The sequence below is a fragment of the Lactuca virosa genome, chromosome 4 (assembly GCF_052849685.1).
Source record: "Lactuca virosa cultivar CGN04683 chromosome 4, Lactuca_virosa_CGN04683_v6, whole genome shotgun sequence".
In the NCBI taxonomy this organism is placed as follows: Eukaryota; Viridiplantae; Streptophyta; class Magnoliopsida; order Asterales; family Asteraceae; genus Lactuca; species Lactuca virosa.
In genome coordinates this window covers 371,771,356-371,777,512 of record NC_136429.1, presented here as the reverse complement: position 1 = coordinate 371,777,512, position 6,157 = coordinate 371,771,356, and positions in this window count along the sequence as shown.

Below are 6,157 nucleotides of genomic sequence, written 5' to 3'. Positions count from 1 at the left end.
TCTCACGTAAGATGTCATGAGAAAAACCTAAATAAATCATTCATAAGTACTGAATGAGTACAAAAACAAAAAATGACTTATTTTGCAACAAAAAAAATATTAAGGACTAAATGTGTACAAAAATATTAAGAACTAAATGTGTACAAAAATATTAAGGACAAAATGTGTGCAAAGTGATAAATATATTACCCTATTAAATTATTTTTACCGGCTAACCTGGAGTAGCCGGTCATAAGGACTAAATGTGTACAGTTTAACAAGTTGAAGGGGTAAATGTGGACGAAAAAAAACTCAATGACCAAATATATACAAATCAAAAAATATATTACCCTTTTAAGTCATTATCCATTGTTATTAATTGATTGATTCTTAATTAACTCTTATACTTGCGATCAAATATTATTAATTACACAAATATTTACCCCACCCCATTTGTATCCCATAAATGTTTTATGCATCCCTTCTTTCGATTGCTACCAACACGACAAGAATTTAAAGACCTAATATTCATCAATTAACTTTAATTTCACCAGTCATATTCATCAAAAAACTTCAAGTATTTTCTACACCAACTCATACCATACCTCACAACTTTTCCAATCTCAATAATATGTAAAACGTATTCTATTAAATAAATAAATAAAAACATTATTCTCTTTAATTTTATATTTGGAAGAAATTTTATTGCACATTTTAGTTCTATTACTTATACCCTTGCAATCCCAAAATATGCTCCCAAACATTGGTGAGTGGTCGGAAGTTCGGAGAAAGAAAAGCACGTCTACTGCAATAACAAACGGTGAGATAATCAGTTTCTATGTAGCAGGGATTCCTAGAAGCAATTGTAAGGCAGAGCTATGGAAACTTTTTGCTAAATATGGCAACGTTACAGATGTGTAAATGGGTGGAAGAAAAGACTTCAGAGTAATGTACTTTGCATTCATAAGATTCAGAGGAGTAGAAGATGTAAAGGCTTTAGAAGATAGGCTGCAGAGTAGCAAGTTTGGAGACTTCTCGCTACATATCAACCTATCTAGACACAAGAGGAAATCCGTAGAGAAAAAACAAGACATCAATCACCACCCTCGCCAAAAAAACTTCCCTCCACCTCCGGTGAGTAATGGAATGAGAAACCAACGGTCTTATGCACAAGATACGGGAGGTCTAAAAGTGACACAGCCGCTGAACAATCTTCCCATTACCCTCAACTCCAAAACACTGATGAATGAATGGATAGATAAAAAGACTCTAATAGGTGAAGCACATAGCTTCGACCATAATGGTAACCTCCCTGCATCCTTGTTAATGAATGAAGAAACCAAATATTTGGGAGGCCTAAGTATTGCTTTGGGGTTTGGCAACTCGATGGAAGCTAGATATTTCCTGGAAGAAAAAAACAGATGGAAAGATTGGTTCAAGTGGATGATTTGTGCAGATGAGAAGGAATTGCCATATGTCAGAACTGCTTGGATGAAAATCCTTGGACATCCATGAACAATGTTTGAAGAGGAAAACTTTTCCAAGATTGCAGGAAGATTTGGTAGAGTCATCTCCCCATTCAACAAAATCTATACGAGAAAGGACTACTCCATGGGTAAAGTAGGAGTCCTAACTTCCCAAAGAAAATGGATCAATGAAGAAGTAACAATTATGGTATATGGGAAAAAATATTACAATCTGGGTGTAGTCGAGTATACGGACGATTGGTCTCCTTTTCATCCAGCACCATTCGATAAAGTTGAAGAAGAATCGGATGATGACAAGGTGGGTTTGTCAGAGGATGAATCAGAAGATGAAAAGGATGTAGAAGGTATATTTGATACGTGGATGGGAGAGGATAATGCTGATGTAGAAGAAGGTGAGATTGTACAGGAAAATGTGAACTTAACCGGGAGGGTGGAGGAAACATCAACACCGGTGAAATCTTAGGAAGAGGGCCATGGGAATCAAGATACCAAAAAAGCGAATCAAGACTGTTAGAAAACTTCATCGCCGGTGGTCATAGGGAACACATCTAGAATTAATGTATAATTTAATAAGGATGAGTCGATTGAGATTCTCAATAACAAGTCGGTTGGAAACGTGAGTGTTGGAACTTTTGAAGTAGAAAACAATATTAAAGGAATTAGTGTCAATAACTTGGAGCATCAGAAGGCGGTGCTACCAGGTAACACACATTTTGGGCTATCCCAAAATTTGGTCCAATTTGGATGTTTTGGGCCTTTTCCATATCCATTTGCTTCAATGGAATAATAAGTCGGCCCAGTTGAAACGATCGAGAAAAAATATTACATCTGGGTATCCCAACACAGTTAGCCCAAGTTACAAGAAACGGAAAAGAGATAACTGCTGTGAAACTCCAACTCCTACTTTCATTATAGTACCATTGGTATCTCACGCTACGTCGACAGACCCCACTCCCCCAAATCCAAAGAAATTACTAAAGTTATCGATGCCTTGGACTTAAATCGAAACCTGGTTGGGGCTTCTCATGAAGCAGCTCCAGATGATCAAGGCGATTGCTCTAGTTCTTCATCGGTGGGTATATCGCAGATTGTAGAAATTGGGGCTGAATGTGGCTTTCAGATTGATGTGAGCAATGTCATATTGGCTCAAATTGTTGGTGAGATTGGTGTGCACCCTGGTCTATAATGAATGTTTTATCCCTAAACATCAAGGGTGTTGGGGTCGATGCTAAGTTAAGTTGGGTCAGGAAATTGAAAGCTAAACATAGGTCCAATTTTGTATTTTGTTGGTATTCAAGAAACACAACTTCTAGATCACACGAAGATTAATGTAAACGAATGTTGGGACTCTTCCGAGTTTGATTGTGAAGGTGTAGATGCGAGTGGTAGATCTGGTGGTCTGTTATCAATTTGGGACACGAAGTACTTTCATAAGACTAAAGTCTTGAAGAATCGATATTATCTGATTATTGTTGGTAAATGGACAAGAATTGCAGGAAATACAATAATTGCTAATATATATGGTCCCCATACGCCTGCTGAAAAGAAAGAGTTGTGGAGAGACTTACTACGTATCAAACGTGAGAAAAGTGGAAGATGGTTAATCTTTGGTGATTTTAATGAGGTTCGATGGAAGGAAGAGCGATACATATCACATTTCTGTCCTTCAAGTGTTGCTAGTTTTAACAGATTCATTCGACAGGCGTAGATTAAAGACTTTCAGATCGGTGGGGAAAGATTTACATACATGAGTAGAGTTGATGCGAAACTCAGTAAACTTGATAGATTTTTGGCATGTGCTAACTTCTTAAATTCCTTTCCATCTTTAACTGCTACTACTCATCCTAGAGAAATTTCAGACCACTGCCCAATTACCCTCTCCTCTGAACGGGGTGATTTTGGTCCTTCTTGCTTTAAAATTTTCAACTCATGGCTGTTGTTGGAAGGTTTAGATCAAGTTGTACAAAATGCATGGGTATGTTTCCATGGATACGACAGTGCTGATACATACCTGGCAGCGAAATTGAAACATCTAAAGGATGAAATAAGAAAATAGAGAAATGAAGAACATAAGAAGGAGAACCAGGAGCTAATCAATACTACATAATTATTGGGTAATCTAGAAAAATTGGCAGAATCTCGAGCACTCAGTCCCAATGAACTGCATACCAGAAGTAACGGTATACAAAAACTACTGGAGCTTGAGAAAAGGAATGTGATGGACATGAAGCAAAAATTGAAGACAAGATGGGTTGTAGACGGAGATGAAAACTCGAAATTCTTTCATGGCTATGTTAGTAACAACAAAGGGAAAAAAATTATGGGTCTATCAATAAATGGAAGATGGTCGACTGGTGTAAACGATATCAAAAAGGAAGCCTTTTATTTTTTCCAGAACAAATTTAAAGAACAATGGATTTCTTGTAACACCCGTAAAATTCAAGCCAATTTAAAACTTTTGAAAACATTTAAAACCATTAAGTTATTACAATTTGTTTTCAAAATAGTTTAAGCATTAGAGTATCCCCAGAATCAATCATGAAAATATGAGGAGGTGCACAATCACGCCTTCGTCTTCCTGCGATCATCAGAAATACCTGAAATAAAATCAACAACTGTAAGCCCGCAGCTTAGTGAGTTTCCCTAAAATACCAACGTCATACAAATATAACCATATCATATAACAAATACAGAACAGCATGCATAATGAGCCTTCAGCCTGAATGGACCGCCTCGCAGAGCCTACAGCCTATCTGGACCGCTCCCGAGCCTTGGGCATGACTGGACCGCCTCGCAGGGCCTACAGCCTATCCGGACCGCTCACCGGGTATGTTGGCCTACAACACAAAGCAGGACCGCCTCAACCCATCCCCCAATCAAACAAACATGTGCACATAAATATCATACGCTAGCACATATCATATAACAGTCAAACCGACCTAACAGATCACTAATCATTGCAACATCCCAATAACCGGGATACCGACCTAACCGGTCACTAACATAGCATCATCCTATAACCAGGACAATCATGTGCACATAGATATCATATAACACTAGCATGTATATATATAACAGTCAACCCGATCTAACAGATCACAAAGCATAGCAACAATCCATAACCAGGATATCGACCTAACAGGTTACTAACATAGCCTCATCCTATATACCAGGATACCGACCAAACCGGGTCACTAAAGCATAGCATATCACCATCCTAACTACCAGGATGTAAATCAGTAAGCATAACATGCAATAATTCGAATACAATCCATAAAGGGTCGGCCTTGGTGCCTTAGACCCTGTTGATATAATGAGGATAACTCACCTGGCACTGCTGAAGTCCCGCCGATAAAACTCCAGCTGCTGGTTGACAGATTCCTGAACTGTTAACATCAAACTGTTGGATAAGGTGTCTAAGTCCATAACTATTTCTGGTATGTACTTGACCCGACCCGGCATGGTCCATTTGGGTTGCATGGCATCATGCATTTGGATAGACTAAATGAGAGAAATAACACTTGTGGTTTATTAATATATTATAAGTTCTAATATATTAATATTATTATTTAATAAGTATTGATCAAGAATTAATTTAGAATTAATTAAGTGATCAAAAGGAGACTAATTAAATATATGGGTTGATTATGTAAATCATCCATAACTTGTATAGTGGGCTAAAAGCTCCATGGGTTATCAAGTTAGGCTAAGGTCCATAGGATGCTCCATGGGAGTTACAAACCCATGGGTCATGGAAATGAAGAGCCATGTCACATTAGGGTTTACATGGTGTAACCCTAATGCAACACACTATATAAGCATACTTAGAGCAACCAAAATCGGCTACACTAGTGAGACAAGAGGGCAAGCCGAATTAGAAGTGTTCTACATTCTCTCAAAGTTTATTCCAAGAGCATTTGGTGTTGTGTGAAACATTTGAGGCATCACACTTGGGGTGTTAGGCTCTCAAGGTTTTCAAGGAATCAAAACAACTACAAGGTATGTAATCCTAGCCATCTTTTATGATTAAAGTTCCCCATGTATGCTAGATAGGATTATGAACCTTGGAAAAAGTATTTTGCATGTATTTTAGACAAACATAGATCCAAGGTTTTCTAGGGTTGCATGTACACTTAGGAGTGTTAGAATGCTCAAAACCCATCAGTGGTATCAGAGCCTAGACTTGTTTGTTTGATACTTGATGCAAAATTGTGAAAAAAAACTCGTTTTTATGCATTCTGCAGCATGAACTCGCCGAGTCCATGGGGGGACTCGACGAGTCCATGACCAAACTCATCCTACTCGTCGAGTAGGTCTTGCACTCGACGAGTAGGAGCCCCTGAGTGCAGTTTTTCGAGTTTTGCTGCTGGAAATGGACTAGAAACATTACCCTAAACTGTTTTGGTGTTTTAAAACTTGTTTTAGATGGTGTAATGGTTTTTCTAATCTATTTTCAATGGCTAATATCAAAATTACATGATTATGTGTGTTCATATGTTCTTGAAATTTTGATATGTTGATTCATGTTCTTATGAGTTCTTGATAGATCATAGGGATTACTTGTTTAATGCTTAATTCATGATCTTTATGTGTTTTAATGGATCCATAACTTGTCCTCAAGTTATGGATAACCAAAAGTCACTTTGTATTAATTCCATTAAAAGACCACATAAGTTACAAAAATGAAGAGC